Source organism: Zosterops lateralis, assembly GCF_965231275.1.
Source record: "Zosterops lateralis genome assembly, chromosome: 3".
Lineage (NCBI taxonomy): Eukaryota > Metazoa > Chordata > Aves > Passeriformes > Zosteropidae > Zosterops > Zosterops lateralis.
The window spans coordinates 62,615,769-62,627,774 of NC_139764.1; the positions used below are offsets into that span (position 1 = coordinate 62,615,769).

The window sequence follows — 12,006 nt, forward strand, 5'->3', positions numbered from 1 at the left end:
TTTTTCCACTAATTCTATTTCTAACTAATAAAAGATAATTTCTTTCCCTAAAAACTTTGTCTTGACCATGTCCCTAGACCTCCACAGGTGCTGGAAAATCATTCAGGTTCAGTTTGCCCTCAGGGCAAGATGAACCAACAGAGAAGAGAACACTGTGCTTTTCAGACTAATCTGGTGGCTGTTAAAGTGAGCCCAGGCAGGAATCAGCCATTTGGCAAGTGAACTTTAATACAACGAAAATGGAGATAACCTCCAACTGCAAGTCAGCCTGGTGCCCTGAACAGCCTTTAATGAGGTACTTAAGTTTCCTACTGCTCTCCTTGACATGTCAGTGACTTTAACATTCACAAACAGAAAAAATCAATAGGACATAAGGATACATTTTGAGAAGTTATATGACTTTGCTGCATTGTCTTCAGCAATTGCATTTTAAATGAGGACCCTCAGTTCCTTGCTCTGTATGTTCCATTTATACTATATGCTTTAGCATAATTTTTTGCCTCAGAAACAGTATTTCTTCTATATTCAATGAATAATTTTTCATTTTCATTTTATTCTTCAACATACATTGTGCTTACTGTAATACAATTTAACTGAGGTCACAGTTTACCTGTTCAATCTTGGCAGTAGTCCTAGTTACTGATTTTAATGAAATTACAGCTAGGAAAATTTGCCCCCTTTCATGGTGACTCACTAAGAAAATAGACTGAGATTTCAGAAATCAGTCTTCTTTTAGGCTTATAATTTAAGTTAAATAATGACCTTCATTCACAAGACTTTCTCAATTATATTTACAATAGACTTTAAATTGCAATTAAAAAAATAAATTCAATCAATTACAACTCACTGAGACATATCCTGATAGTACATGTTTACAATTTGACCCTGCAGTTCCCCACGTATTTCATCTAACTGCAAGGCCTGTGTCGCTTCCACTGAAATTTGATAATACAGCCAGTACTAGGAATGAGCACTTTGACATTCAAGAGCAGATCACTGAGTCAGATTTGTCCCACTCAGATTAGGTGATAAGAGTTATCTCCAGGGGTAGGACACCTAAGGATAGAGTCTCTGGTTACCTGTGCACCAGAAAACCTGTGACTGAACCACGGTCAGAGACCACAGGGTATTTACACCCACAGGCACAAAGGATCAGAAAAATGAAACCCTCGGATTTAATCCTCTGCCAGAATGTTCTGAGGCTGGGGGAAAAGCTTCTTCCACAGAATAAAGACTATAGGGGCATAAGTATTTGAGAGCATCTTGTTCTTAAATTTTCTGGAAATGACCCAGCTACACACTGCTCCACTGAGTATCACTGATGAAAGAAATTAAGTAAATCAAAAATCCACAATCCCACAATCTTCTTGAGGACTAATGAAGGAAACAAATAGGCTATGTGGTTATCTATAATGCACATTAAGAATCTTTTTCTAAGAACTTACTTTGGATTAATTTTACACTTCAGGCGAAGGGTCTATCTGCAGTACTATACTTGCTTCCCCCTTCCTACTTTTAGATGACTCTATATGTTTCCTCTGCATCTCTGCTGAAAGGATACCATTGACCACAGCAATTTATAAACCTCCCTGACTTTCATGCTGTTTCAGAATGTCTCTTTTTAGGAGAATAGGTCTAATAGGTAAAATTCATAGTAGTTACAAGCCTAAACAAGTCAGTAAAATACACATGGGATTAATTTGGTTTTATTTCTGTGGCCTTTCAATATACTTCTATTTTATGAAAGTATGAATCATCTTTATTGCCCTCTAACAACCTTAGCCTGGGACACTAAACCAGCCTTCCTATCTTAGGGTTTCACAGTTACAGAACGGTTTCATAAAAAAGAAGACATATTCCAATCAAAATTCTACTGAAATATACTAAAGAAATTATTTTATGGTCTCAGCGAGCTTACTTGGCAATTAAGAAAAATTATGGTCTCTCAAAAAATCTAAGCCCTAAAAGCAAATCCCTATCTCCAATTGTAAGAGCCTATCTGTTTTTCAAGAACAAGAACCAAACAGACCTTTCCAAGGCATGCATGAGGCTGGCAGGCAAGGCATTTACACACAGTTGTATTTTAAATTGATTCGATTAAAATTATCTCTAATTAAGGCAGATGGCTTTCAAAGAACTCTTTCCATTTTGATAAATGATCCTCCAGTAAACATGCCATGGTATTGAAATACTTGGATTAAGGGCTTTAAATAGGGACAAAACAAAAGGTGTATTTATATCTTAAATGATAAGGAGGCTTGATAAGGAGGCTGTGAAAATCACCAGTACATATAGGATAATTTAAAAGATGACAGTAGAAAGTTCAAGTGTGCTTTTTATACATTATTTGAATGAAACACTCAGACTTTCAGTACTGAAAGGGGGCGTAGAATAAAAACTTTTTAGCAGGGCCTGTTACAGGACAAAAGATAATGGTTTTAAACTGAAGGAGGATCAGTTTGGATTAGACACAAGGAAGAAGCTTTTTGCAGGAGGTGGTAAAACACTGGCATAGGTTGCCTAGAGAGACGGTGGATGTCCCATCACTTAAAACATTCACGGTTGAATGGGGCTCTGAGCAACTGGTGTCCCTGTCATTGGCAGTGGATGAGACTAAAGGAGTTCTAAAGATCCCTCCCAACCCAAACCATCCTACGATTCTATGATTCTAAGTATGGCTGGACCCTTAAGCTATTTTAGCTGGGATACCATGATCCACAGAAATTTTATTTAACTTTCTTAATCTGCATGGGCCATTGATGCTTAAGGAAAGTGAAGGAATGAAAACCAAAACGTAATCAAGCAATCAAACATAAAAACAACATAAAGTGGAAATTCCACATACTGAATCCTTTGGATTTAAAAGTTTAACAATCAACTTGCTTTCTCATCATCTTTTTAGTTTTAATTTAACATTTAGTCTGCTATATTCTGAGTGAGAGGGGGGTTTAGTTTTGACATGTTAGTCCAATGCCATTCTTTCCAAAAGAGTAGCAGAAGCAAAGAGCAAGACCTGCCTAAGCAAATGCTGCTTCCCTTTGGAGTAGAACTGGATAGGATTGTCATCTTGAAAACTCAGAGGAAAAGGAAAATCTGCACTTCTGCAGTGTAGGGATGGTACCATGTAATTCCTGAATCACACCAATTTTAATTAAACTTTTTTACTAGGTCCAGGCAAGAGAGACCTCTGACTGCTCCTGAAGAGTTGCATGCCAGTATTCAGGGACTGGCACAGGGTGGGAGGACAGTCAGCTTGAGTTACAATGGATATGGTGACTGCTTTAATCACCAGACTCTTTGACCCCTCTGAAATGTTCACTTTTTGGTTTCACTCCTGGAAACCCACAAACTTCACTAGGTTTCCTTGCTCTGGAAAGAGTCCATACACAGCCCCAGTGATATAGGACATTTCCTAGAAGGTTAGGAGGCAAGGAAATCCCAGACCTTGCTTGGCTTTATCGCAGGATGTTTGTTCCTTTGTGCTCTCATCCAGCACTGAGACAAAAACAAAAACAGTACAGCCACAGAGGTCATGCAGGAGATGGGACATCCTTCAACTCCTTCTCTTACCTTGAAAGAGACAGCATGAGCCCTCCCTCCCCTCTTCCTACCCTCCCATGGCAGCAAATGCCTTCTCTTCTCTTTATCCTATAGCAGCAAATTCACAGGCTCATAGACATGCTTTCCCCATGCAGAATGTGCCAGTGTCCCTCTCCTCACACAGCCTCTCCCACCCAGCCCCACAGAAGGACCATGGCAAAAGTCTCCACCATCCCTGCAGAGGCTCTTCCCCAGGCAACACCACAGGTGAATCTCCCCACAGAAAGACAGAAGAATGAGCAATGCAACCTGCAGAGGGGGAGTTACACGTGCCATTTGGAGTTACTCACACCTGCCATTTCAATCCCTCGCTGAAGGCACTCAGCTGCAGGGGGGGACCAGGAGACCTAAAGGACCGATTTCCCTTTGTATAAAGATTACTGCTCATCACTGACATTTTGTAGCCTTCAGATTTTATGTTTCACTGGAAATAACAGCCCCCTGGCAAGTTCCTCTTAACGTTTTGCAGCCTCCACGGCATTTGGTCAGAGTGTGTACCTACATACCTGTGTAATGTGTAGATTCAGGAACTGCAGAATGCTCAGAAACAATTTTTCCCCATCTCCTAAGCTAATGACCTCTCCTAAAATGCCTATTAGCTCTGAACATTTTCTTTTTTTTTAGTTTTGTCAGCATAATCATATTACAGCCTGACACCCGACAGTGTAAATTAATCAGTCTTCTTTTATGTTTTTTTATTTTCCATGAAAATTCCTCAGAAGTTTTTTTTTCCTCCATTTTGTCTTATTAAGCACAGAAAGAGAGTAAAGGCAAAAAAACAGATAGGCATTATCACTGAGCGAATCTTTCTGCAAGCTGATACTTCTTTTTCTAGATAGATTGAAATCAACTCTAAAACTATTTTAGAGGACATGGTCTGCAAAGATTTGTCTTTCCCAGAAACACACAGACCTAAGTGCATTGCTTAATGGAAATTCCATAGGAGGGTATCTCAGTTTTGGGGGTTTTTTTGTGAAGTATGAGTTGAACATTTCAAAAGAAAGCCTGGAAGTGATACTGACAAGTGCAGATCATTGAAGAATTATGCTGATTTTGTAGTACTCAAAATATTTACTCCTTGGTTTATGTACTGGGATTTAGTTCTGCATTAAGACCTATATATTCAAAAGGTCAAAAATAAGAAGGTGCTTTCATGATCTCCCAGTGAGTCCATATCCTTAGAGATGGTGGATTCTCTTTTTCTAAACTTCACTCAGCACTGGAGACAAGTAGAGCCTACATCTCCTCTCTAGAGCCTTGCATGAATCTGTATGAAAAACTGCAGATTGGGAGATTTCAAGGGACTCTTTCTGCAGATGACCTCTTGTTCTTGAAGAACTATCAGATTACAGGAATGATAACATTTTTCCTTGGTCTTCTCTGCTACATCTTTATGTCTCACTTTAAAATAAAGAGCTGAAAGATTTCTTTTACTTATAACTTGTGTTTTTCTTAAAAAAAGTACAGAAATAATTCTGCATTTTCTTGATTGCAGATGAGCAGACACAACCTTTCACTGAACAGCACCTGTATGCTGGTCTCATTTTAAACCCACAGGTCACATTCTGTTCCTTACAACATCAACCAAACCACTACAGCTTTGTTCAATGAAATGGAGGTTTAGGAGAGCACTGTCAGAAAAGAAATCCCTGCAGATGCCCCTCCACAAAATCCTTCCTCATGTATACTGATAGAGGGAAAAAAGTAAGAGGGGGAAAAAAGTAAGAGCAAGATTTGGTCCTGCCTGAGAAGTTTCAACACTCCTCCCTCAATTGTAGAGTCCCTCACATTTGTGATGACTGTGTGAAGGCCAAGGACAAGCAAAACCAGCTATTCTTGCTCAGTTCAGAGCTGTTTGTGTCCAGTACTCCATCTCGGACTCCTCATGGCCACAAACAGCTTCAGAAACCTGGCTCTGATATGGATGTCTTTGCAGGGCTGACCTGACAAGTCTGCATTTTAAGGGCCAAATAAATGGCTTCACCCAATGAATCCCCTCTTCCCCTCTGAAGAAGGAAATGATGCACCCACAGAGAAACTGAACTAATTTCTGTACTTCTCAGCAGGGAACTCCCTAAAACACTAACAGTAGCAGCCAAAGAACATAATTTTAACACATAGTATGGAGAGTTTTTTGGCTTTTTATCTAACCACATTTATTATACCAAACAACAAGCTTGCTCTAGTGTTTCAAAGGAGAGCCTAGATACACAAAGATGACCCCCACAGTGCAAAATCCAGCAGCAGGAGAACACTGGCAAGGCTATGAACATTTAAATAAAGGGGAACTTCTCTGTTTGCTTAGTCTGTTCAAGGCAGTAAGGAAACGAGCACAGCTTGTTAACTAAAGTTCTTTAGGAATGGCAGATGCTAATGAAGCTCTGTTAAAATGTTTTAAAACAGCTCAAAGGAGTTACAGAACACAATACAGCAAAGAGAGCATAAGAAAAAAGCTACTTACAGGACAGCAAAAAGAGGTTGATGAATACCAGAGACATCCAGAAACAACTGGAAAGTGATCTCAGTGTCTGTCTTCTCAGCTGACTACAGCAAAACACCAAGGGAAAGCTGAACTGTTGCCAAGGAGGAAGATGAACTTGCATGCATTTAAAATAAATTAACAGATTACAAATTCACATACAGGAGAGCATGTCATACAGGTAGACTTCCAGACTTCAGCTTTTCATTCAGGGTACTTTTGGCACAAAAATAAATCCTTAACAACAGTGCCATTAAAGGAATTCTCCATCCTCTCATAATGGAATGCAAATCCCTCTGCACCAGCAGTGCTGTTACATTCATCCCAAAGGTGGCAACTGGTGCCTGGACACCGTGTGAGCAACAAGCCATGGCTGTCCTGTGGCATTCTGTTATCCAAACAGAGAACGTGTAACTGTGGCATAAAAACTGCTTTCACACCGCTGTAAGATAAATACTACTTTGCCAACTAAATACCAAGATAAATACTACTTTTCAGCAAATATCTAAAACCAAGTTCACATTTCAGCATGTAAACACAGAGAATTTCACAGCAGACAAGAAAGGTAGCTGGAAATAACCACACTGTCTATTTTGTATTTGCTGTCAGTTGATTTGGATGAAGAATCAACCAGCCTGCAAGAGGAGGGTCATTTGGTATGGCTGCTTGGCAATCTGCACAATTCTGCCCCCCAAAATGCTAAGTACCTTCATGTTCATGGTTCAGGGATACCTTCAGCCCCACAGCATGGCCTCAAGAGGGTCTGGCATGAGCTACAGAAGAAAGTTGCTGCTCAAGCTGAGCTAGCAGCTCCAGATTCCACAGTCTCCACAAAAATAACCTGCCATCACATAACTACCAGAGAAGCAAATTGCCACTGGAAAAGCTTCCCTGCTTGTAAGAAAGGCTGCAGCAATTTGAAGCCACACATATATCTTGTGTGCCATGTACGTCAGCAGGGCAAAAAAAGGAAAGGAATGATCAGGAAAAATTAACTTCTTGGTTGAGGAAATGATTCAATGTTCTGTACCAAGTCAAGTTTTCTCCTATCTGACATTTTTCAGCGATCAGTCACCTACAAATGGGGAGGGCTGGAGGGGACTTGGGGGTTTATTTACCACTGAATAGGTTTCTTTCAACACACAAATCCAAGCTGAATAAAATTTAGCTGCTGTAAATCTAAAGCAATCCCACAGGAGTTACGTTTTTCTAGATGTGCACTGGGGTGACTGAGATAGGGCTCTTACCACAAACTGTTCACATCTGCTGATTACTTATTTGCTAGAGTGAAAAAGGGATATTTCAGTGGATGTCAGTAGACACAAAGCTAGGTAGCAGAAACAGAAAATAATTCGCCTACATACATACTATTTTTCTGTACGGTGTCATCTCTATTTCAAATATTTAATATAGACAGGAAAAGCATGTTTAAAAAGCTAACAATTTGTTTAAATGGTTATATTAATTTAGCCTTCAAACAACTTATGGAATAATTTGGGTACAGTATGAAACCACACTGAAGTCTACACCAATGTATTCAACAATTCAGCTCTTGGCAAGTATAATCTTTTCTTCCCTAGATTCTCTTTTGGATTAATATTCTTTTCACTGCACTTTCATGTGGAGAAATAATGAAATCACTTCATGAAACACAGTACAAACTTTGTGAAGGGCTCAGAGAACTTTCACCTGTTTCACAGCTACTACTTATAAAAATGCTGCTCCAGAAAGTTATTAGAATATTAACAAAGGCCAGCATTTTGAAGTAGATATGGGTTTGTCACAGAGAGATTACTGGATTTCAAAATACTTCAAAATAAGTTGTGCTACTTTTCAGGTTCCACTTCAACATTTCTGCTACAGTAGCTAATACAATAAAGAGAGCATAAATTTACAGGTAAATCACAATCTTGCCTGAAGCTTTTAGCACTCTAAAATTAGTTTTCTTCTTGTGCATATCAGCTATGCCTATTTTATTGGTTTTGCTCAATTAACACCATGCAGGAGAAAATTCAGTGGTGTACCTGTCCTTGGCCACTGGATACAAAATATGCTTAATTTATTTTAGTATAGTTGGCAAGACAAAATAAGAATGGGTTTCTAATTAAGAACCAGGATCTGAAGAGAGTAGTGTGAATACAGTGAGACAGAAAATATTATCAGTCACACTACCTGTTCTACAGTTGCAGAAAGGAGGTATGTGGTTGATACCATGCTGATGCTCTCACACAGCCCAGCTGGAGTAAGGCAATGGCAACAGCACCATTAGCCCTTTTCACAAGCTATTGTTTTCCCTTCCATTCCCCCTCCCTTCAGTAAATCATGCCTGGTATTAGCAGAGAAATATCAAATTGTGAATGTTATCGCAAGTTAAAATGCTGTCTTGTTCCAAATCTGTTGCTCACCTGAAGACCAAAACCCATGCTTTTACTATATTACTGGGCAAATTGTTAGTACAGTCAGTGCTTTGAACCACATGCTTAGCCCAAAATGCTTTCTTTGCACATATGCCCTTTCAAACCTGACATTTTGTGTATTGATTTTGGCTGCTTTATAGGTACTTAAGTGCTGAGAAGAAGAAAACACCATGCACATACAAAAGGTCTGCTGATGGGTTCTCTCTATTCTATTTTGAAGAGCAAAAAACATTACACATCTTTGCAGCTCTTCAGGGATTCTACCAGCTAAAGGACAGATTTTTCTGAACAGTTACTACAGCTTCCAAAACTGTGACTTAGAAACCAAACTTTCACACTTAGAAGTTTAGTAAGTGGATTGGTGCCAGACAAACTAATGATCTAAGAGCTTTCTAATATGCAGCAGGATGCTATAATGAAAGTTTGCCCATTACATATATAAGGACACATTATTTGCTGTAAACTTGGATAAACTTTGTTGGTCTAGCAGCAATGAGAGCATTCAGAGACTCCCAAACAACACACTTAGGTTGTGCAAAGTCCACCCTGGTATGTCATCATTTATTAAGCTACTTTTGTATTTCAATAAATTTATTTATCAGGTAATAGGTAATACAAAAAAAAAAAAAAAAAAAAAAAAAAAAGAGAGTACTATTTATTCATTTGTTAATATTTGAATGAAGTATTCTGAACTTGTATTTAGTGCACTTGAGAAGTTCAACTAAGTCTTATAGAGCAACCAAGCTATCTTGTATGAAATTTTTAAAGGAATCAAAATTAGACCATATATTATTGGATTGATGCCCAGAATGTTCTTAAGTTTATGAGACACATACAAAGGCATTTTAGCTTATTTGTAACACACATTTATTTTGTATTATTAGGTGTGGACATTCCCTACATTGATGTTTGAGGAGATATGTCTTCCAGTTTATCTCTGAATGCTCTTGCCATAGCCAATAAGGTGAGATGACTAGGGATGAAAAGAAGTTCTCTGAATTTCATTGGATATTAAACTGTTTAGCATTATCCTAAAACTAATAAACCCACACTTTTGTCCAAAGTGAATAAAGGTGGAGTGCAAGTAGCCATTTACAAAGTAAAACCTTTTGTGGACAGTCATGATGAAGGCCCCCTACTGTCCCTGGAACTGCTCATCCTTTTTTTCTTGTTTCACACACCACAATTCCTCACAGCATCCAGGAGTGGATTTTCTTCATTCTTCAGCCAAGAACATGTCCATGTATGACAGGTGCCATGACACCTTTGCTTGAGGTAGCAGATCTGCAAAGTATAGAGAAGCCAAGCTGCAGAAATAGATGCCGAAGTTTCTTCTCCCAAGCTGGATGCTTCAGAAAATTATTTCAACCTACAAATTTCATATCTGAAGAAAGAGCCACCTGGAACTAATCAAAAGGTAACACCTGGGAGAAGGGCCTGCCTAGGGATTCCACCCATCACAGACTCTGCGCTGGGTTGCCAGGCAGCACCTGCATCTACTCACTGTTCACTTCAGCTGATAAAGAAATCATCACCTCTACAATGACTCCTTCAAACCACCAGGCATAATTCATTCTTCCTTTTGAAAACATGCTGAGAGGAATACCTTGGGATTTGAAGAAAAATTGCCTAGAGCTGGTGTCTCCTAGGTGAATGCTGTGATCCCCAGGGAAGAAGTTAAGTTGAGCAATAGCACTTTCCACTGTGCAGAAGTATTGTAACTGAAATTCTGTTTTTGTGATTTCAACTCAAGTTTTGCCCTAGTCTTTACACTTAAACCTCTAAGGCAGTGCTTTCACTGAGGTGAAAAAAAAAAAAAAAAAAAAGTCACAAAATTTAGGTGTCAGGATTGGCATTTGTCAGGCCACCACTTGAAATACAAAGGAAAAATATTATTCTTGTAACCTGAAGAAATCTGATTCTGTAATTTATGCAGTGACTATTTCTTATACAAGAAGAGGTCTGGGAACCAGACCAACATTTATAACTTCCACATTTCCAGCTAGAGTGTTGTAATGACTGTGCTTGTTTTCTCCCCACAAGCCATGAATTCTTACCTGTCCTGTTCTCCAATTAGCTCCCAGCTAAAAACTGAAAGCTGACAAAGCACTAAAAAGGACCCCAACAAGACAGTGTTCTCTTGGGGACAAGAGTGGCAAACCATCTTACAACATTTATATGCTTCTTGCAACTGGAAGTGAATGAGGTCAGTCACAACACAGACCTACTGATCTGGTAACAGGACAGATGTAATTGCCTCTCTTTTTACATGCTGTGTTGACTCATCACACCTAATAGTTTGATTTTTCTGATCTCCCTTGGAGAATGGTTATTAGAATTTGTCCCTGCCAATGAGGAGTGACCACACCTATAAAGTAACAGCATTAAAAGAAAGTTGAATAGCCAGTTTCAATTGTTTATATTATTTGCATGCACCAAACTCAAACAGTGATTATTTACACTGGAAAGAGTTATTAGACAGTTTTAATACACCTATACTCAGGGAAAAAAAACCCTGTGCCTCCTGCTAGTCTTTGGTGAAGTTTAAGTGCATATCATACATTACTTTGTGAGGAATATTGGAGTTAGAATTCTGAAAATACTAAAGGACGTCAGTGTAAGCTGTTAGACAAACACATTTCTAGAGATAGAGAGACCATAAACAAGCCCCAAATAAGCAGAAGTTATTTATGCAATTATTCTGGACCCTCTGGGCATCAATTTTTGTGTTTGTTGTGTGTCTCCTACTGTCATCTCAATCCCCAAACAATGACAAGCTGAACCAGTTCAAGAGCTGGATCATCACATAGTGAGGCCTGAACTGATGCAAACATTACAAAATGCCCCTTGTTTCTTTCTCCTCGCCAAATAGAAAGCTGATTTGCCTAAGTTCAGAAAAGCCTTGCTCACATGGCTTTTTTGGAGAGAAGTTCTTGGGCACATCTAAAATTAATCACTGAATTTGAAATTAATGAATTCTGCTACTGTTAAGAAAACAGCAATGATCAATTCTCAAGATGGCCTAACTGGATGAAATTAAGTGACTTTTGATAAGCAAACTTATTATTCCACCTCTCTGTCAACCCAAGCTCTGTGTGTTCTGGGAGAATATTCTCTTTGCTCTCCTTATTGTAAGCCAATCTAGCAAGTTTCCTCTTCAAAGTAACATTTTTAGGGAAAAAAAAATGCAAGTATCCAACAGTGGCCAAAAAAATAAGTGTTTTTGTTATATAGTTCAACACAATTTTAGAAACTTTATACTCATTAATCCACATTAGAAATTTGACCTTGCAGTCCCTTCAATTTTAGGAAAGAAAATAAATTCTGGATTTTTCCTAACATTATTTCCGATTTATTATTAAGTCATTATTTCAGACTACTCATAGGCACACTTTGGATTATGTCTTTATATCTGCCCATTCTGTATGAATTCTGACTCTGACGCTGAAGAAAAGCATGAGCTTTCTGAGCTTTTCTCAAAGTCAGCTGAGGAGGAGAAGGGAACAAGTA

At 38.7% G+C, this 12,006-nt stretch overlaps 1 protein-coding gene across 8 annotated transcripts in view; it reads right to left on the minus strand.

The window, feature by feature from the left end:
• PKIB (cAMP-dependent protein kinase inhibitor beta) overlaps positions 1-12,006 on the minus strand; it is a 53,567-nt gene that overhangs the window by 14,322 nt on the left and 27,239 nt on the right. Inside the window, exon 1 of one of the 8 annotated variants that reach the window (XM_083858507.1) lies at positions 9,603-9,620. The exons of 5 other annotated variants lie outside the window; for them this stretch is intronic. The gene's annotated coding sequence lies outside the window, so the exon portion shown is untranslated. Of the gene's footprint in view, positions 1-6,061; positions 6,146-6,786; positions 6,838-9,602; positions 9,621-12,006 lie in introns of those variants that run through there. 2 more of the 8 variants (XM_083858509.1, XM_083858502.1) reach the window with 2 other exon arrangements.